A 23,225-nucleotide genomic window follows, 5' to 3' on the forward strand; every position below is an offset into this window, starting at 1 on the left:
AGTCACTTGTTTCTGATAATACACAGCATACTAATTTGGGCAGCAGTAGGGGTCGGGAGGTTTCATACTGTCCAGGGCCCAGGCTAAGTCACAACCAAATCCTATCTTTCCAGCTGTGACTACTTTATCTTTAAGTGAGGAGGATTTCATGATGTGGGCTATAAACCCAGAGGACAGTGCTATTGTGCTCAGTGGGGTCCTTGAAGGAAGTTCCACACGCTGCGGTGCACAGTGCCAGATCTGCCTTACACACATCTCAGCATAGGCACTGGGTTTTTCCTGCTGGTTTGTCTTAGCCTACGAGAAGGCACCTTATAATAACTTATGCCAGATGGGCAATGGATACAGACGGCTACTGCCTATGGTGACAATGGGTGATACCAGAGCATGCGCCTCCTCAAGAGTAACAACAACAGTATATACTACCACAACCAGGCCAGCGGTTCCTTCCAGCAAGCATAGCAGGTCACAGGGCACAGACTTGCATCAGTAGTATCCTGTTGAGCCAGAGGGACCTTGCCTGGCTCCTGGGACATAGAAACCCAGTCTCTTTACTCCCACTGATATATAGTCACAGGTTATCCTCTCTTTCAGAGGCTAACTCCATCATACATAAGGCTAAGTCTAGTGCAAACAAAAGGGGGCTGTAACTTAAAATGTAATCCAACTGTAGAACAGCATCCCATCAGTTCTTCAGCATCCCAACTGTTCTTCAGCATCCCATCTGTTCTTCAGCATCCCGTCTGTTCTTCAGCATCCCGTCTGTTCTTCAGCATCCCATCAGTTCTTCGGCATCCCATCTGTTATTCTGCATCCCATCAGTTCTTCAGCATCCCGTCTGTTCTTCAGCATCCCATCTGTTCTTCAGCATCCCATCTGTTCTTCAGCATCCCGTCTGTTCTTCAGCATCCCATCTGTTGTTCAGCATCCCATCTGTTCTTCAGCATGCATGTCAGTTCTTCAGCATCCCGTCTGTTCTTCAGCATCCCATCTGTTCTTCAGCATGCATGTCAGTTCTTCAGCATCCCGTCTGTTCTTCAGCATCCCATCTGTTCTTCAGCATCCCATCTGTTCTTCAGCATCCCATCAGTTCTTCAGCATCCCGTCTGTTCTTCAGCATCCCATCTGTTCTTCAGCATCCCATCAGTTCTTCAGCATCCCTTCTGTTCTTCAGCATCCCATCTGTTCTTCAGCATCCCATCTGTTCTTCAGCATCCCATCAGTTCTTCAGCATCCCATCTGTTCTTCAGCATGCATGTCAGTTCTTCAGCATCCCATCTCTTCTTCAGCATCCCGTCAGTTCTTCAGCATCCCGTCTGTTCTTCAGCATCCCATCTGTTCTTCAGCATCCCATCTGTTCTTCAGCATCCCATCAGTTCTTCAGCATCCCATCTGTTCTTCAGCATGCATGTCAGTTCTTCAGCATCCCGTCTGTTCTTCAGCATCCCATCTGTTCTTCAGCATCCCATCAGTTCTTCAGCATCCCGTCTGTTCTTCAGCATCCCGTCTGTTCTTCAGCATCCCATCTGTTCTTCAGCATCCCATCTGTTCTTCAGCATGCATGTCAGTTCTTCTGTTATATAAACTACAAAGTCTGTGAGGAATGCAAAGGGGGACCATTCAGAATCTGTCAGACCTTACACTTGCTGAGTGAGGCAGACAGTGCATGTTTGATTACACATGAGTGAACATTGTTACCTCTGAAGCAGTAACTTGAATAAGAGGCGCATGCCTTTTATTCTTGAAAGAGTTGCATGAGAGGTCCCATTAAGCTAATGGCACAGATGGCCTCACGATATAATTTAGAGTGTAGTTCAAGAGTTTGCATTTTTTCTTTACACCTGAAGATGTTCGATGGTTTAGCTGTAGGCTGCTGGGCAGTGGCACTCTAATGGTCCCTGTGGGCTTTTCCCTCCCTAGGACAGGCGCACCTAAACACAAGTTTCGTCAGCTAGGGATTGGTAACCCCTACTATCTAAAAGCTGGCTAAGATGATGGCCTTAAGGCCATGGCCTGATCTATCTTACTCGTTCTGGGATTCTTCTAGGGGTGACCTAGCCCAAAAGCTCCCCTGGGTCGGGTTATTTATGTAGGCACACAGTAGCGCCTCTCTAAATACCCAGCCCCTTTCATTCTGAATTCTTGCTCCCTTTCTTTCCATTCACTGATGTTTCTTGCCCTCACTCCGTCTCTCCTCCATTCTTAATCTCCTCCCTCTCTCTCATGTCTCTCTTCTCTTTCACGTCCTACTCTCCTGTCCTGTCTCTCCAATGTTCACACAATCTCTGCCCTGCTTTCTACTCCTTTATCCTTTCCTCCACTCACCTCTTCTCTCCTCTCCCCTATCTACTCTACTCTCGCATGCAGTCATTTCACTCCCTCAGTTACTCCCACTCATTCAGTCTTCTTCTATTGTATACTTATTCCCTAGCATACGGTATATATCGAACAGGCACTCATTCCCAGCCTCATTCTCACAATCAGGTACCACTCTCTCACACTACGAGCATCTCACCTGCTATAATCTCTGTGATGCTCCGCACACCCGTCCTTCCTCCACCTGCTCTCTCGGTCTACCACCCACTCCAAACCCACTGCCACACACCTCTTCTCCTCACCTACCCCACCCTGCCAATCTCTCTTGTATACTCCCTAATATTCTGTATATTTTGTTTATGATTACACTGTATTTTTTTATATGACCTACTGCTTGTACACATCCTGTATATACTGTATGCATATTTGACTGCACAGCAATGTAACTAAAGCTGAAAACCTGCTTGATGCCTATTGCGCCCTGATATCCTTGGGTCTGGCGCGCATTATAAATATTAAAACAAACAAAACAAACTCCACCTGACCTCATACAAACACCCCTCACTCTGGCTCTCAAAGGGTTTTTATATCCTTGGCCTCCTTTTCCTTGCATTTCCTCTGCCTTCCACTGGTTACCCTGCACATCTGACTCCTAGGGCCGAGCTGGGCTTACTCTTCCCCCCACAACAACTGGAGGTTTTAAAAAAATTCTCATTTAGCTCTGCCCTCTTTTCGAGTGTAGCGGTCAAATCAGACTCTCTTGTGCGAGGCTCGGTTGCTGTGCGGCTATCGCGGTGACGCAATGAGTCTCCTTTTGTTGTTTGGACGTGGTGTTTGACCGGCGCTACCGTTCTTGAATCCCTCGAAATACCAATTCAGTTGCTACATGGACTTTGGTACGGGTAGTCCGTCAATATGAAACAAAACACATTTTTCCCCAAAATAGGCTTTGGCAGGCATTGGGATATCTACTGTGGTGCCACTTTCAATAGCCATGACACATACAAAGGGGGGCAGAGACTGAGGCCCTCTCCTCTCCTTCACCCCAGCTTTGGGGCAGGGCTGGCTTTGATGAAAACCCTTTTAGGCCTCCTGTGCCTGTTACCCCCCTGATGAGGTCATGACTCTGACCCCGTCACACAAACTAGATGTGGGTTGGCTGCCTGGCTGAATGTTTCGACTTGGGGTTGTGAATATTCCTTAAGATAATGCAGCATCAAGTCAATGTGATGTGACCTTGGGTAATTGGCTGATGTGCCTGAGGCGGTTGGGTGTTCGGCAAGTGCAATGTAATGCTGTATAAAAGTAAATGCTTGGTGTCTTAACTGGTCTTTAGTTAAACAGGTGTTAAAGGTTAGGTGACAACCATTGGCTGGCATGGGGCTTGAATACCCTGCAGTGTACAGGATCTTAAGAGGTATCTGCCTTGAAATGATGTTGCAGAAGGCTGGAGTAGCTCCAGCTGTAAACTTCAAAGAGCCGCCACCCAAGGAAAGTTGTTCTCAGGGGAAGACTCTTATTTATTCATCTATGATAAATGTGTAAGTCGCCATCTTTGAAATCCCTCATGCCTTTTCTTAGGAGTGTTCCCTGATGGTGAAGAGCGAAAATATAATAGGGATGTATTTCGCAGAAATGAGCTCTTAGTGCTTTTCTAGGAGACATGCCGTTTCCTAAACTCCAGCCTGCGCGGTCATGTGAGAAGCAGCAAGTGGCTTTAGTTGGACACATTGTCTTCTACCCAATGTGGCGTTGCAGCGCTGTTAGCTTGGATGGAAGTGCTCTTGAGTTTATTTTGCAAGTAAAGTTACGCTGTCGCCCACCAATCAGCTAGAATCTAACATCCTCACCAAAAGCAGAGACATAAAAACTAAAACTAAGAAAGCATCATGAATGATCTACTCCACCACCACTGGCCACCTAGACAACATTCATTCTATCACCAAATTCCTACCTGTGATGGTTCAGGAAAGCCAGAATCTCATTGCATCCATAAACCTATGACCTTCCTCATCTGCACTGTAACACGTGGCTATATCGACAACAAAATGGTCTATTTCCACACACACATGCTTGTTTTTGTCATAAACAGGTATTTTTTCTTGAATGACCAACAATCCTTAGAGCAACGCAAAAGCTAAATTATTAACTCACAATTAAACCAACCCAACCTGAACTCTTGAGGATCTAGCATAGTTCTCCTCCATTTCGAGTCTTCAAGCCCCAGCCAAACCAATGGAGAGACATGTCACCACATAAAATGGGAGATCACATGATGATTTACAATATAATCGTCTGTCATCAAACCACGTTCACCCTAGGTCACAGCACTATCCGCGCTTTTTGATGTGACAGAGGACCCCTTGAACGACTTGGATGTTTCAACACATGGGTCCTATAACTTCTGCACCTGGCAGCTACCTTTGCCTATGGGAAAGCGTGGACTCCTTAAATGCATGGCAACACAGATGGTGGTTTGCAGAAGACACGGACCCAACTGAGAGCCTTCTTCTCATGGCAAGCCTGATCATTTAAGATACAGGCCTAACACAACATAAGTACATTTTAAGGGAAATCCTGTAACAAATGGGATTATAAGGAGAAAGATTTCAAGTGACATATGTACACATCCATCAAAGCACCACTGATAAGTCTACGGAGCCAAGTAAAGTCTGAGTTCATCGATCCATGATTGTTTGGACATCAAGTTCAATGTCCTTTTTGAAGCATTTCACTGGATTATCTACTCTGTTTGAAGTTTAGTGGATTTCCAATTCATGAACGCAGCTTTAAGCATAGATGAACTCGAAGCTTCCAAAAATGAATTCAATTTGGTAGGCAAGGTTGCATCAATTGCTGCAAATTCGAAACTAAAAACAGGCAATGGCAGTGATAAGGAGTTTGTAAAAGACAACATCTGCTTGACCAGCAGCCACATGTCCAACAAAATCAACATCCGCAGCAAATTTAAAAATGATATGATTCAGGGATCAAAGCTCCACTTTACAGTGACGGCTTTATGTGGCTGAGAAGAGGCCTACTTGAAACATTTCCAAGGGGGTCCACAAGGTTCTGCGTAAGATGTTGTATGCGATAGTGCCGCTGAACACGAAGGTACATGACTGCCCTTCAGGATCCTAGCCCAAGTGGGGTCAGAGTTAGGGGTTGCCACTGTGTTCTCCCCCATTCAACACTGCGCTTGGCATCTATATCTGCCATACATTAGGGATTTGTAGATTCTTTGAAGTAAGATTTCCATGTTGGACCATTCATATATTATTAGATTTGAGTTTGTACTATGTTACATTTAGTCCATGTGCATCCCGGGGAATGCACTGACTAGACATTATCTAAGTTAAATATATATAAAGAATTCATTCTGAAGTGAATTACTGCATATTTCATCAAAGGGCCAAAATGCATCTTGACCCACTACATGTTAAAATGTATGAATGCTGGGATGGTTCCATGAATCCCTGTTAAGTATTTGTCACCCCAGATTGCTGATGGCTCAGGAGTGCACATTCCCCTCAATGGCTTTGCAATATATTAACATAGCACCTGTAGTTGCAGTCAAGGTCACATGGTTATTAGTTCGATCGAAGCGGATGCCTGAAAGAATGTCAGGTAAATGAAAAGGTGTCACATGGTTCTTCTTCACTTATAACCACTCCGGCGCATTCAACGGGACATTGTCAGCAAACGTGCATCTACCTCAGTTTGCCCCAAACAATATGTGGTACAAACGATGTGCGGTACAATTGTGAGCCGGGAATGGAAAGACCTCCTCTACCTCCAAATAGCCTTTAGCTTGTTGACAGAAACCCTGTATTTGGTTCTTCTTTGTGAAGGCAATAAGGAGTTGATCATTCAGCGTGTAATGCAACTGTGAAAGGAAGGAGATTGAGAGGGCGCAACACATGCGGGACACTACCATCTTAACTGCCTCCACTCCTATTCAGTTAGTTATAACAATGACAATGAATGTGAGAGTGGCCACACACTCTTTCGGGCCCACACGTGCGCGTGCTAAAGAACCCATTTGCAGACGATAAGTATCTTACATACAGTACAGGACTGTGACCATCCGTGTTTCACTGAACTCCTTTCTAATAACTATATTTTGCTAATGGTTTTACTGAGGGGGCTGTAGTGAAAAACACTTTTTTTAATCTTCTCCAGAATAAAAAAAAACTAACAATACCCCAATTTGAATCTCTTAGATGGCGATGACAGCATTATAACAATCTATCCGGCATACACATTTCATGTATATTAACTCACCACTTTCGATACACATTGCCTTGCATACACTTGAACATTTGGCAGCTGAAAAGTCTGCATACAATAAAAACGAGGCCGAAAAAGTCATAAAACAAAAAAAAAACACAACGTACACAATACACAGTGCTCACATGGAGCACCCAATCCGGCATTAAATGTACCCGCTACCCCCGGTAACCCACTTACCTGTTCCCCCGCTTCCTCACTCTCATACTTTGATGCTCCCGTCTCCCTCAGGTGGATTTTTCCCAACCCTAAAGTGGGTCAGGACTTCCCCAGAAGGGATTTCCCCAGAAGGTTTTATTTTTTAACAACGCCGCCCTTGAGTCTGAAGCGGGGGCCACCCCTGCGGCCCCAGAATCCCATTATAGCGAACATTGGGATTGGGGGTCACCACCGCAACCACGTTCGGTATAAAGAGATTCAGCATTTTCTACACGCCGAATGCACACAAAATGCGCATTCAGTATTTGTGTTTCGACATTTTTGGGTAGTTCCATTGTTTTAATTCCATCTAGTATTGAAACCCAATACAATTATTCCCCCACTTTCTGACTTTGAAAACAGACTCATCTGATGCTCCACATCAGCACAGCGATGTCAAAAAGTATTGTTAACTATCAAATGAACAAACAAAAACAGGTGATTTACCATTTGGAGATACTGTTTGCCAGTTTTCAAGCAATATTTTTCTGTAATCAACACATTATAAAGCTGCTACACTAGTTACTTAAATAGAAAAACAACCTCATCTGTACTGGTTGTAGAACTTAACATAACACTACCCCTTCTGTGGACAACAATTGCTCTAAGTTATACTGCAAACTACATTCAGATACATAAAACATTTTATTTACTCCTTTGCATTCAATATACACAGACATTGGTGAGTTATCTCCTTCCTAAGGATAACAATGTATCCTTAGATTGCACTAGTGGACAATATTAACTCACAATATTTAATAACTCAAACTTGTCCCTTTATTAATAATCATCAAATTATAATAAGAAAAATTGTTCAATGTATTAACAAACTCTACTTTCGATTATTTAAACTAAGTCTTGAAAAAAGTTCAAAAACTTAATTTCTCGTCTGTACAACAGCTGCTTGTTAGCCTCATTTATAAGACATCTTTTTATTGGCCTTAACGTGTTTCACTCGCCCTATGGCTAAAATATAGTCGCAAATGCTGAAACCACAAGGATTACGTTCCACAGGAGAGCATACACGCTTCATAGATACCAATAAAAGACCCAACAAATTACAAAGAAACAAACCTTGTTCAACAATTAAATGCCATACCTAGAGGACTCCCCACTCTGGATGACCATATGACAAAAGCCTAAAAATCCCAAACGCCTGACTGTGCTTCAGCCAATAATTAAGCAAACAATGCTGATACGCATGCTACGGAGACAGATCCAATCAGGGTGGTGTCACACATGTACCCTCCACAATGATATGGAACACCAAGACCATTCCTCGAGCACTACAGCGCTGATACGCTGATGTGATGTATCGGGACAGTCCCGCCAATGCAACCTCTATAAAGGATGGAGGAAATCAATAACCTGACCCTAGCAGATACCCAGTTGGGCCAAAGACAACAAGAAAGTGCCTGACCTATCACCCTTACTGCCACCACAGGAATAAGCCAACGACAACTAAAAACACTTAGTCCAAGATCCCTGCGGTATCCTTTCCCTCTAACATGCTCACCCTTTTACCTCCTCACTTTACACAACTGGCTCAAAACACAGATTGCAGATGGATGCGTGCTTGTACCCTCAAACGCCAGCAGAGTTGTGTAGAAGCTTCAATGCATAACTACACCTCTGCTACCATTCCACCACACAAACACTCTACAATCTCTTTATGCATCCACTCTCTTGGCAGACTTGTTGGTAGGACGTCAGGTAGGTTACGAACACCTGGGTGCCACATCTGGATACACACAACCAAGTGTCCCAACCTGGCACTACTTATAAACATGAAGGAGAAAGGACCTAGGCTAGTTAGCCTTCGGTGTGGGCTGCACACCTAAATTACCCCAATAGGGTTAGAACATATGATTTAGATTGAAAATGACAGTAAAGCCATCTTCCATAAAGTTGCTTCAAAGTTCTTTTATTTTACAAATTGTAATTTAATTCAAACTTTCCTTTAGTTAACAAATGGTTAAAACTCCACCAATTCGTTTTGTGCTGATACAATGGCAAAGGAAATTAACCTAGGGCTAATGCATTTCGGAAAGGTAACTTTCCTTCTTCAGAGCCAGGTTAAATGTACAAAGGCATACAAAACAAACTTTCTGTTAGAATATTTTGAAAAACATCGGATATATATGCATTCAGAAAAACAGGGTACCCACAATTGACAAACACGTACATATAGACAGAGAGAAGAGAACATTGTCAGTAATTTATAAACATAACATTGCATTTATACAGTATGTATTTTTAAGTTTTGTAAAGACTGGTGTAACCCGAAAATCAAGTTGTACTTCAGTGAAAGTTTACATTAGATCTAATTGTTATTTCGCTAAATATCCTCTGGTCAAGTAATCTGGGAGATAAGGCTAAACAGCTTCATGTTATCACTGACCTGAAACGGTTGGCTTCAGTGCATGCCGTTCAAACGTTCCTTCTCAGAACGCTGCAAAATGAAATAGTATCCTGCATTTAGTCACCATCGCTCATGGTCGCTTCTAATGCGTACCTGTCTGTATAAAGCAGAGCGCTTACCTTGTGAATGTATAGCTCGCTCGAACGAAGTAACCTCCGACGGCGGGTACGGATGCAACACAAAAGCTCCTTTTATAATGTTGTTGCAATTACTGCAATTCAAATGGTTTAGTTAACCATTTGTTAACTAAAGGAAAGTTTGAATTAAATTACAATTTGTAAAATAAAAGAACTTTGAAGCAACTTTATGGAAGATGGCTTTACTGTCACGTACAATCTAAATCATATGTTCTAACACTATTGGGGTAATTTAGGTGTGCAGCCCACACCGAAGGCTAACTAGCCTAGGTCCTTTCTCCTTCAGCACACAACTTGTGTCCCACACGGTGACACAGTATAATGGGCGGCACCCTTCGAAGTAAATCCAAGAGTATACTCAACAGATACTAATTCAATCAAAACCAAAGAAACAAGCTGTGCACCCTCTCCCATTCTTCAATCCTTGTAACTACTTATAAACATACCAGCACATAGAACATAGCTTCTTCCGATGTGCACTCATCAACACCACAAGAATCTTACCTTCCTCTCCTCCTACTAATGTTCCCATCTCCTTTTATCTAGAACCATGCAGCAACAGGCTTGGAAAAAAGCATGCTGCACAAGACCACGTTACCTTGCATTGCATTACATTAATATTAAGTAAAGTTAACACTTACTTTATGTTGAGTGGAATATTTTACTAAGATTTGATGGGCACTTGGTGTTCTGTTTGCCATTTTGTTAATTTGTTCATGTAGGAATTTGCAACACACTGCATTTTGAACTCAGAGCATTGGATTACAGGACGAGCTGTATGTAGCGGATATTTTTGTGATGTGCAAGTGTAGTTTAGTGGCCATCTCAAATGTTCCTAATTGGTTAAATCAATTAGATCCAGCTATCAATTTTACACCAACTATTGGAGGATTACTAGTGTGAATTATGAGTATGCGTAATTCATGCTAGAGATATTTGATTTGCCAAAAGATTGGAATACCATTTTACGATGGACTCATATTGCACTAAAGGTTTGTTGAATAACTTACGGTAAGTTCCCAATTTATTATATGTAAAATAATAAGCTCCCAAGCACGTGGGTATGAAAAAGAAGCACAACTCAAAATTCAGAAGCCACTGATAATCATGTAAAGTAATACAAAATGCACAAAAAGTTCTAAATTGACGGATTGATTTTTTAAAAAGAAACAAAGATCAAAAACTAGGACCAATGTTGGTGATCGTGACAGAATATTGTCCACCTTCAGCACAAAAAGTAAAAAAATCATACATTGTGCGCGCACATTATGACGTGAAAATAATTATTTTCATCAGTGGTGGCTGGTGACCTTTGAAAGTGGTGGGGCGCAAATGTTTCCAATGATGTACGTGCGACTGAAGCAAGCCTGACTTTGCCAATGGGGGTTGGTGGGTGTTCTCCCACAGAGAAATCGTTTTTAAAAGAGGAGTGGGGATTGGGCATTTTCCAGCACAATTTCCAAGAAAAGTTGTAGAAAAATCCATAGGACTTGCAAGCAGTTCTCGAAGAGGAAAACAATGAAATATTAAAATAATACGATGTCAGGCCACCAACAGTAGAACACACAAACATTCTGCAGCAGCAAACCACTTAAGGTGCCCATCAGAAAGTTGCTTAACCTTCTTCTACTAGAGAGATACATATATGTGTGCCCTTTCACTGAGGTACAGGCTAATACAATGTGGCAATGCCGCCTCTGAACAAATGCCACTCAGAAATCATAGACTATTAGGAATTACACATTGGGCAGAGGTAGACCAAACAAAGGCCATTCATGAGCATGCTTCCACAGAAATCAAACGCTGCTACCAACCCCCATAGAAAAGGTAGCAAAGCTCCAAAAAATATGTCTATCTTGCCCATCAAAACCAAAAGCAACAGCCACGATTCACGAACGATTGTGCAGAGGTAGACGGATATGAAGGTGTTAATCATGGGCCGTGGAACTGTAAAGCACCCTTGGTGGAGCAATGGTGGTAGAGCTTATGTGTAAGACATACCCTCATCAGAACGCACAAAGCCTGAACGAACCCCTGCCTGCCCAATCACGGCCTTGCACTGGCGAACTCTCTCCCTCTATTGCCCCTCAGAGCACACATGAATGCAGGGATGGCATCAGGGCCTTTCAATCTTTTCAGTTGACATGGACCCCAAGCCTCATGGGGACCAGCAGCAACAGCTCCCATGTTGGCAGTCTATACAGCAACATATATTTTTTAAGTTTGTGATATCAAATGTGCACTTTCTGCTTGCACATTACACACTGTCTTTGCTGGCTGCTGTCACCTTCATTCGAGACTTTAAAAGCGTGCTTTAAAGAACGCATGTTACAGGCTGCCATTGCTGGCGCCCAGCATTTAGCAACGTAGTCTCCTCGCCTTTTACTCTGGTTTTGTGTGCATTTGCACCTAGCTGACAAAGTGCAATTATATGCTGTTCAGTGGACAGTTAGTGCTCCTCACTGCCCTGGGATAGTCTGCAGCAATTAACATCCTCACTGCATTCCTTTATTTTCCTGAACTGTAGGCAAAGGGGCCCCAAACATCATATTGAAATGCGCCCCCACTCCTAGCAAGTGTTCATTCAACCAGCACTTCATAAAGGAGAAAATCATTAGTCAGCCAGGACAGCTGTGCACATACATCACAGGAATGCTTTAATGATAACGAATAGGTGTTACTCCACTCCTTAAAGCATTATTACTGTGATTCCCCCTGCTTAAGTGCAAGGTCATACATGATGTGACTGGAAGATGTAATGCGCAGTGCATTCACTTCCCTCACTCACATGATTTGAACTTTATGAGCTAGTCTAGTTGACTGACTTATTAAAGTTCCTGCTTATATGAATATGCATGAAGTGTACATTTGACAATAGATCTCGCAGTGACATTTGACCTTTTAAAAGCAGCTGCCATCCAGGAGGCTTTTCTTGGTTCATGCTGGTTTTAAAACATTACATTATATGACTGGCACTATCAGATGTAATGCATACTGGAGCAGTATAATTGCATCTCAGGACAGACAGACTTGAGTCGAGATGTTAAAATTATGTGACTACAAGTCTGGGCTACTCGCACTGCAGTCACATAATTTTAACTTTTTGAGTCAGTAAATTAATCAATTTTAAAACTGATTGATTTGCCTTAATGTCCTTGGTGTAATCTCTTTGGTTTCCCCTTCTTCTGCTAACCTGGCCTGGCACCACGTGTAGTGGGTGGGAACTAGGAGGGGCTTCTTGTTCCATGAGCGAGTGAGCCTGCCTTCTGTGCTTAGAACACAGCACAAGTCACGAGCTGAGGGAGGAGGAAGGTGTGGACTGGAGGCCATTTCCTGCCTAGTGCCTCCCTCAGCTTGTGACATCAAGCTTGCATTCCATGACCCCACCCCCTATCTTGTCTCTGACGTAGCTTGGGGTGGGCTCTGCAAACTAACTCCACCCCAGTCCATATGAGGGACAGGATAGGGGGCAGGGTGAAATGTGCAATATGCCTGGGGGGCGGTTCAATTCGAACACCCCCAAGCCTCCATTTGAGCCCAGCTTTGAGACCCTTAGATGTCTTGAGCATGTCCAGTGGGGATGGCTCTTGAGGGCGTGTCCCCTCTGCACATACAGCAGAGCCAGCCGTGACCTGGCAAAGAAAACAAACAGCCTTGGGTACTGGGTCACTGACTCATGCAGAGCTGCTGTCTGGTGCACACGTTTCATTTTCGTTGATGCAAGCTGCATCAGTGAACGTGAAACATGTGAGCTCTGTTATTAATGAGGTAGTTGCTCACTCATTAATAACACATATTTGTTCGGTGGGGCACGCCCATACCGCCCCATGGACTACCCGCCCATGGTTTTCATAGATCCTACCAGTTGCCTATGAAAGGCAGAACACGCTAAAAGATTACCATGTCCGTGCTGACATCAGAGGTGCCACAGAAAACATTTAAAAAACGATTGATTCGGCCACAAACAAACAGGGGCTTTTCATGCTTGCCTTGTGCGAATGGTAATAATGAATCGATGTGAAAATGTCCCCTAGGAAAAAGTCGCACGGTAGATGATTTCTTTCCCTGCACCCCTAAAAGCCTTCCCGCCACATATTCCAGGATGGGTATTAATTACCATTCTTACTCCAGTCGTAGAATATTTGGAAAAAGTGCTTGATTGTACTGCTTCATAACTACAGTTTGGAACAAGTTGAGAATATTGTGCCATACCAAGACCCAGCCCTAGTTTACCAGACATGCACATGCAAAACTGGCATTAACATTCTTTTTTTTTTAATTTTAATAATTTTGTTGTTTAAATATTGAGTCTGATACAGGTATCAACAAGTTACAGACTTTGAATGAAACAAGAACAATTAAGAATAACACAGTGAATGATTAAGGTCAATTGTACAAGTAGTTCTATGTAAATAATACATTTGTTAAATTCACTTACAATTTTTTAATGAACTAAAGTAGGTATCAACAGCATAACTATAACAGGTTATGTTGGAATAGTAGTAACTCTAGTCTGTAAAGAGTGATTTATATGTAGTGAGTATAGAGATTAGGGGCATTAACATTCTACCTACCATGAAACAGCAAACATTTATTTTACAGTTTAACCCATTCACGTAAATATGCTAGTTATAACTGGTGTAAGAAATATTACTTTGGAGGTAGACCATATGCCCATTTATGGCTTAAAATAATTTGAGCAGCATTCATGCTTTGCCATTTAACACCAGGACACCTGAAGCCGCTGCTGTACTCAGCCTTTGCCTGAATATTTGGATCTATGAAAATTGGTCGCAGGCCACTTTTGCCAGGATGCGGTTTTCGCATCTGATTTTGGTGTGGGGTTTGTTCCTGTCCAACTTCTGACACTCGTCTTATCTGTTGGACGTCTATGCAGCCCCTACCTATCGGATACACCACCTACTTTCTGTTATGGGGGCAACATCCCTGCAGCACCTGATCTCCCATCAGGCCCCACTCCTTCCCCACCACAACCAGCCCACCTCCTCCCTTTCCCGTTCTCTCCACCATAAGAAACCCTACCTCCCTCCATACACATCCCACTTCTTACCTCACTTCTCCAGCTTCCTTCCTGCCTCGTCCCCAGACATGCAAGAAAGAGCATTTGAAGCAATTCCCGACAGGTCGCAGTGTGAACTGAGCGGCCTGTCAGACAATTACGTCTACAAAAGTGCTTAATTAAGTTACATTTATGCGTCAAACCCTGCAACTAAGCAAGGCCCCAATTGCAAAATGTGGAAATACCACAAACAGATCTACATGTTGGCTTGGGTTGTTTACGCATAACAGATTGAAATTCTCATACATTGCATCCTATTTTGTGCTTTAATACATCCATTTAATTATTTCTTAGCTTTCGCCCTTGAACCATATCCACCCCTCACGGGCCCTGCACTCCTCTGTGAGAAGAAGAGAAAGGAAGAAAAATAATTACCAAGTGACAGATAGAAAGAGTTAGTCAAAAAGAGACACATAGAGGGGGAAATAAAGAGGAAATGTATGAAAGAATGCACCAGGGGTGGAGAGAGCGAGACTTTGACTGAGAGGATTTGCCTGAGAAAGTTTGACTAAGAAAGGAAACACAACTGTTACAAAGGAAAGGCCTGTGACAAAGGAGGTCTATGAGGAAGGACTGTGATGAAAGAGAAGGTTTGTGACAAAAGGGACATATTGTGATCAAAAACTAAGCTTTTATGAAGAGCTTTGACGAAGCAGAAGGACTGTGTGTCATGAGCCACAGAACGCGCCCCTTCTGGACTTCCTGGTCCTTGTCACGGCGGGGCTTGCATTCATTGTTTCTCCCAACATGGCCGTATCACGTGACACGCCTCGCACCAGCCTTCACGGCAGACGTAGTACTTTCCATAAATATGCCACGGCCCTGCAGCCCCGCGCGTCTCAATGCTATTGCGAAGTAGCGACCAGACGTGTGCTCCGTTGCTCGTGGTATTGTTTCCCTTGCTTCTTCCACTCTAACCCAATTCTAGTCCCTTTCCTTCCTTTCTTGATTCCTGGACTCGTGTGCTAGTTGCGCACCCTGTTATTTCCTGGATTCCTGGTCCCCTGCATCCCGGTACTTGAACGCACGCTGGAGTCGGAAGAGACTCGTGCAGCCTTATTCAAGACTCGAGCAGTACGCAAGAAGGCATCGATCAAGAAATCCAGCAAAGATCGAACTCCGGTGAGAAGGGGGGAACTCCTTGACAGTTTGAGACGCCAACCGACCAAACTCGATATGGACATGGAAGCGGCCGTCCAGGACCTGATGCGTGGCATGCAAGAGCTATCAACCGAGGTGCAGAATTTAAAGGCGGAAAACGCTGCTCTCAAACAACTAGTTCTATCCCGCGATTCTGCCACAAAAGAAAGTGTATTGCTGGGCGGTATAGTGGACAAATATGATGGCTCACCAAAAACCCTTTGAGGATTCCTGGATTCATGTTTGGTTCACTTTACTTTTAAGCCCTACTACTTTTCAACTCCCAGGGCTAAAGTGGGCTTCATAATTTCCCACCTTTCAGGAAACGGCTTAACCTGGGCCACGCCCCTCGTTAATTCCGGCGATGTTCTTCTAGATGACTATAATGGCTTCATACAAGCCCTTAAGACCATGTTTGACAGTCCAGAACAGGTCTATAGTGCCCAGGAACGCCTGTTAGACTTTCAGCAAGGATCCCAGGATATGCTCACCTATGTTACCCGATTCAAGCAGTTAGTCAAGGAAGCTGATTGGTCCCCGGAGGCGATTTTTACCCTTTTCAGGAACGGACTGAATGAGGAGATTAAGGATGAGTTGGCCAGTGTGGCTCGCCCAAACTCATTCCAGGCACTAATGGACCTTGCCATGCAAATAGATATCCAGGAAAGAAAGGCAGAGAAGAAGAAATCCAAAGCTAATCCTCCAAAGCCGTCTTTTGAGAGTACCACCAAGGCGGACACAAACCCAGGCTCAATCTCTGAACCAGAACCCATGCAGATAGGAGCCTTCCGTGGACCTATATCCCCGCATGTATTGTGCATGTATTGTGCCTCAGACAAACACCTGGTTAGGGAGTGTCCTCTGGCCCCTCCTCAGCGTTTGGGAAACGCCAGCTCCCGATCCTAGATGGAGCAGAGCTTCGGGAGAGAGATGTTTGCTCCACATCAATTCCATCCTTGAACTCTGCTGGACAAAACAATTTGGTGATACTACAAGCCTTCCTGTCGCCCTCCAAGAATAAGGCCTATCCCATTCTGGCCTTGGTGGACTGCGGAGCTATGGGAATTTTCATTGATCAAGACTGGGTTGTTAGTCATCATATTTCGTACGAGACACGAAGCACCATGCAGCCGGTGGAAGCAATCGACGGAAGACCCCTTTCTTCAGGACCCATAAGCCTGCAGACAAAAGAGATCCAACTTTCCATAAACCATCACCAATAGCGGATTACAGTCAACATCATTAAGTCAGCCCATTACCCCATGGTATTGGGTATGCCCTGGTTACAGAAGCACAATCCGTATATCAATTGGACAGCAGGATCACTATTCCTAGGCTCAGAGTTCTGTATGTCCCACTGTCTAATCCTGGATCCCTCCTCGACACCCCTTAAAGAACCACCAAGAGTCCTGAAAACACCACTCATGGTTTCTAATATCATACAAGTCCCAGAGGCCTATCAGGGATATGCTGATGTATTTTCAACTGTCATAGTCCAGGCCTTACCCCCTCACAGACCTGAAGACTGTGCCATAGATACAGATCCCTCAGCAGTGATTCCTTTTGGCAGAATGTTCATTCTTTCCGAACCTGAGAAAAAGACCCTCAGAGAATACCTGGATACCAACCTTGAAAACGGCACCATAAGACCTTCAAAATCTCCAGCGGGTGCTTCATTGTTCTTTGTTCCCAAGAAGGACACCAAGGAACTCAGACCTTGCCTCAACTATCGTGGCTTAAATCAATGCACCCTCAAAGATCGGTACCCACTACCCCTGATCTCGGATATCCTGGAAGCTGTGAGAGGTGCCGTAGTATTCACGAAGTTGGATCTCCGGGGTGCCTATCATTTGATCCGTGTCCGGGAAGGAGACAAATGGAAAACAGCCTTTAGAACACCCTTTGGTCACTATGAATATATAGTCATGCCGTTTGGACTAGCTAATGCCCCCACGGTTTTTCAACGTTTTATGGACAGGGTGTTTTCTGACATGGTATTCCTTTTTGTCATTGTCTATCTGGATGACATATTGATCTTTTCCAAGGATCCTCTAAAGCATGAAGAGCATGTAAAGGCAGTACTGCAACGATCCGTGAACACAAACTTTTAGCCAAACCCGAAAAATGCTTGTTTCATGTTACTTATGTTCACTACCTGGGATTCATCCTTAGCCCAGAGGGAATTGGTATGGACCCTTCAAAGGTAAAGGCCATACTGGCATGGCCTGCTCCCACCTCCGTGAAACAAGTTCAATCCTTCCTGTGGCTTGCCAACTTCTACCGGAAGTTCATTTCTTCCTTTTCCGAGTTCGTCCAGCCGATTGTTGCTCTCTTGAAGAAAGACACTCCCTTTATCTGGTCTACACCGCAAGACAAAGCATTCCAACGATTGAAGACAGAGTTCACGCAAGCCCCCATCTTGGCCCAACCAGACATAAATCGCCCATTCCTAGTGGAAACGGATGCCTCTAAGTACACCATAGGAGCGGTCTTGAAACAGGAACTTGAGGATAAACTGGAACACCCCATTGCTTACCTCTCACAAACCCTGACTCCCAGTGAGACACAGTATTCTGTCCTGGAAAAGGAACTGTTAGCCATCCGCCAGGCCTTCACTGAATGGCAACATCTACTTCTGGATGCTAGATATCCGGTTCAGGTCCGCACGGACCATCGGAATCTTCAAATTCTACAATCATTCGAGTGCAGGAACAGTCGTCAGGCGCGTTGGGCCTACTTCTTTGCCCAATACCAATTCCAAATCACTCATGTTCCCGGATCACAAAACATGATTGCTGACTCCTTATCTAGACGTCCTGACTATGTAACTACTGAAGACAAGGCCTATCCTAAGACGTTTCCCCACACGATCTTTGTAGCTCGAGCAGTCAACCTCCTGGAAGAAATTCGAGTACAAACCCAATCCTCTGACCTCTGGAAGGATATTTCAAGGAAGAATCCATGGAACCTAAGACTTAAGGAAGGATACTTATTCAAGGACAATGCACTGGTCATTCCTACACAGAAATTACAACAAAGAATGATAAACCTCTGTCATGATACCCTTCACTCCGGACATCGTGGCATAACAAACACCCTCCGTTTTATACAAAGACAGTTTTGGTGGCCTGGAATGAAGACCAACGTACAGCAGTACATCAAAGCTTGTGCTGTCTGCAGTCAAAACAAACATGATAACAAGAGACAGGCGGGTCTTCTAATGCAACCATCGCTGCCAACAAGGCCATGGGAATTCATTGCTACAGACTTCATTGTGGAATTACCACCTTCCCGAGGGTACACGACCATCATGGTTACCATAGATTTGTTCACTCATATGGCTCATTTTACACATCTGTGTAAGTTACCATCCTCGTCCGAACTTGCTGGAATCTTCCTGGAACACATATTTCATTTACATGGACTCCCTTCCAAGATCATATCTGATCGAGGACCTCAGTACGTCTCTCAATTCTGGAAACATCTCTGTTGCATTTTGGGAATCCAACGCGCCCTCTCATCTGGTTATCATCCCCAGACCAACGGGGCCACAGAACGTGCTAATTAGACCCTGGAACAGTATCTTCGATGTTTCGCCACCAAGGTTCAGGATGACTGGTCGCTCCTGATACCCATGGCTGAATTTGCCTACAACAATTCTGACCATTCAGCAATTAAGACCAGCCCCTTCTATTGTAGCCAAGGTTTCCATCCATCAGTTCTACCCTCTGTTCTCCCTCATCCTACACCAGTACCTACTGTCGACTCCTGGATTGAAACCCTCATCAACGTACACCAAGAGGCCAAAGAAAATTTAGAGAAGGCCAGAACACAGACTAAGAGGTATGCGGATTTAAAAAGGAGACCAGGTCCTTCTTATGCAATCGGTGATCAAGTCTGGTTGTCCTCGAAATTACTACCCCGGCATCTACGGCCAAACAAGTTGGCCCCTCGGTACTATGGTCCATTTCCCATCAAGGAAATTATCAACCCGGTTTCATACCGGATTAGTCTACCAGACTCTTGGAAGAAAATTCACCCAGTATTCCACACATCCTTATTAAAACCCTACCACCAATCCTCCCGGAAATCCTACCGACCTCCTCCTCTACTGTTCGATAACCAATTGGAATATGAAGTATCTCGAATATGTGACTCCAGGTATAAACGGGGTCAGCTTCAATACCTGGTTGAATGGAAAGGATATCCTCCTAGTGAAAGAACCTGGGAACCACTTTCTAATCTCAAGACCCCTCGACTACTCAGAAGATTTCACCTTGTACACCCCGGCAAACCTGGTGGAACAGGTTTTCGGACGAGGCATGCTGTCATGAGCCACAGAACACGCCCCTTCTGGAGTCCCTCGTCCTTGTCACGGCGGGGCTTGCATTCATTGTTTCTCCCAACATGGCCGTATTACATGACACGCCTCGCACCAGCCTTCACAGCGGATGTAGTACATTCCATAAATATGCCACGCCCCCGCGGCCCCGCGCGTCATAATGCTATTGCGAAGTAGCGACCAGACGTGTGCTCCGTTGCTCGTGGTATTGTTTCCCTTGCTTCTTCCACTCGAACTCAATTCTAGTCCCTTTCCTTCCTTTCTTGATTCCTGGACTCGTGTGCTAGTTGCGCACCCTGTTATTTCCTGGATTCCTGGACCCCTGCATCCCGGTACTTGAACGCACACTGGAGTCAGAAGAGACTCGTGCAGCCTTATTCAAGACTCGAGCAGTACGCAAGAAGGCATCGATCAAGAAATCCAGCAAGGATCGAACTCAGGTGAGAAGGGGGGAACTCCTTGACACTGTGAGGAAAGACTATGACGAAGGGAAGGACTGTAATAAAGGAGAAAGACCTCAACGAAGCTCTATAACAAAGGAGAGGGACTATGACGGCGTAAGACTGTGATGAAGGATTGATGAAGGTGAATGACTGTGAGAAAAGGAGAAGGACTATCATGAAAGACTGTGATGAAGGAGAAGTGCTGAAATCAAGGACAACGGCTGTGGCAAAAAAAGAGGGGCTATGATGAAGGTGAAGGACTGTGACAAAGAAGTATGATGAAGAAGGACTGTGAGGAAGGAGCCAGGCTTTGATGAAGGAAACATGATGACAAAGAATCTGGACAGAGGGGAAATACTATATTGAGAAAGAAGGGCTGTGACAAAGGAATGTGATGAAGGAGGAGGACTTTGATGAAGAACCAAGACTGTGTTAAAAAGAAGGGTCATGAAGAAGGATGCTGACTGTGACGAAGGAGAAGGACTTTGATATAGGACTGTGCTGAGCAAAAGGGACAGTGATGAGGGACTGTAACGAAGGAGAAGAACTGTGACAATGTTAGAATATAATAAAAATATGCATTTTCTTAGCCCCAAGCTAATCTCTTTTTGCGATTAAAACTCTGTTCTCTTAGTAATGTTCAAAAAGGGGTTGCATTTGTCAGTCTCACCGAGTAAATCAAAACAGAAATGCGTTTGTGGCTTTTTCTGTCAGTCATTACAAGAAAAGACTGGGTCCATGTAGAGTGCATGTTTTAGCCACCTGGCCTTCACTGATAAATTTAGGTTAAATAACATTAAAGGCAGGTCCTCCCATTTAGCGAAGTAAGAAAAGCTGTTTCAATATGGTTTAATTCTCTTAGCTAAATGCTATGTAAAGACTGACTGCACTAATCAGAGGTTAGTCATAGTGAGTCATAGTGTTCAGCCCTTCCATTTTTGTTAAGAGCACGAAAGGTATCTTTTCAAGGTTGTGCAAATAGGGTGACCATTGTTGGAACGAAGGGCAGGCGGGTTCTGTGTTTAAGGACCTCAAACACAAGTCACTGTCTGTGAACTGGTGGATAAAGCATGTGATTAAGCCATAAGTAAAGTAGAGATTCTTGACATAGCAATAACATCTGTTGAATATGCAATATTGTTCTGCCCTCTTGGGATCAAGTGAATAATTGTGTATGTAGTTTAAGTATATTTGCGTTATTATCTTTTGCAAATGAATAACAAATAGCCTATGTTTATTCAGGCTCTGTTTTGCATACAAAGTGACACAGTGAGCCATTCAGGCACTTCAGTTCTCCACTCTTCATGAAATACTGGTCGTGGATGAACCTGAAGTCTGCTCGAGTGTATGATATGTGTGGATTCAATTTTACCTTGCAATCTTGAAACTCTGTCTCAGATGGTCTATTTTGTTGGAATTATAGCACTTAGAAGTCTCAAAAAGAACTGTCCTGAAGAAGAGGGCTGTTATGAAGGATTGCCATGAAGAAGGACTTGACAAAGGACTATGACGATAAAGCAAAAAATATTAGGACCAGGGATAAGAAGAAGGAACAGTGAGTAGAAGCACACAAAAATAAAGCACAAGTATAGGCTTCAAAACCAAAAACAGAAAGATATGATACACCGAGCTTGGATGCATACACACTAAGAATGAAAAAGAGACCAGAGTTACAATAAATCCCTACAACCAATCCGAAAGCTGATATACATGGGAATGGTTTGGCAAAGATGACTTCTCCATTTTTTAGCCGACTAAAGACTGGAAAAACAGACCTCTCAATTTGTCCCATGTTAGGCATGTCTAGTCATCCATTTCTATTTTCACCTTTGCTTTTTGTGTCTCATTGTTTTGCTCATATCATTTTAAATGCAGGAGTACAAGTGAATGCATTGGAAAACACTTAGGGTGTCATTACGAGATGGGCGGTAGCCATGGTGCTATTAGCACCATGGCTGCCTCCCATACCGTGTCCGAGTCCGGTCTTGTTCAATGGGGAGTTACCGGTGCATTCCGACCCTGGAGGGACCGGTAAGTCCCCATTGAACAAACCATTCTCCATTCCCATTTGAGCCCCCATAGGGCTCAATGGGGAGGGCGCTAATAACGGGCTCGCGACTAGCAAGCCCGTTATTAGTGCCCTGGTCCCTTAGCGGGATCCGTAAGGGACGTGTGGACAGACCACACGTTCCTTACGGTTCCCGCTAAGGGACCTCTGAATTGGGCAGTAGGGGATTACCGGCACCGGTCTCCTTACCGGTGCCCGGTATCCCTTACCGCCCAACTCGGAATGAGGCCCCTAGTCTTCAAGGCAATGACTTGGGTGCTTCAGGGGACATGTTATAGGTATTATGTGGTTCACTGTGTACACTGGAGAACCTAGCTATATCCCTGGTGTTGCCAACTGGGCCTTTTTGTGTTATCCTGAGGGAAATCATGTAATCTCCTTGTACTTCTCTTCCTGTATCTAGTAGTATTTTGAAACATGTAGATCCACACTAAACATCTGAATTTAGCATGACATCAGCAGCATCTGTCCTCCTTTTTGTAATGCAAATAGCTGCTTCTGCAAAAAGCAGTTCCATCCTGACTCCAAGACACCCGCGTGGGGACAGTTCTCACATTGTGCAGCTCATTACCCTGACAGCCTCTCAGTTTCTCTATGGACCTGGGTCCTCTGTCTACCATCTCATGCCCTCATTGTGCCGTATGAAGAACAACACCCTAAAATTAGATAAATACTTCAAAGTTGCATAAGAACACGTTTTCTTTGAGAACTGGGGAACCCTAGGTTGAGAGACAATGCACCCTGCTCCATAGGACAACTTGAAGGCACTCCTGCCACAGTTTAAGCCAT

At 44.2% G+C, this 23,225-nt stretch overlaps 1 protein-coding gene across 2 annotated transcripts in view; it reads right to left on the minus strand.

Moving 5' to 3' along the window:
- Positions 1-23,225, minus strand: part of LOC138513667 (zinc finger CCCH-type antiviral protein 1-like) — a 406,876-nt gene that overhangs the window by 255,222 nt on the left and 128,429 nt on the right. The window lies entirely within an intron of this gene.

Source organism: Ambystoma mexicanum, chromosome 12 (assembly GCF_040938575.1).
Source record: "Ambystoma mexicanum isolate Mex_15411 chromosome 12, UKY_AmexF1_1, whole genome shotgun sequence".
Taxonomy (NCBI): Eukaryota; Metazoa; Chordata; class Amphibia; order Caudata; family Ambystomatidae; genus Ambystoma; species Ambystoma mexicanum.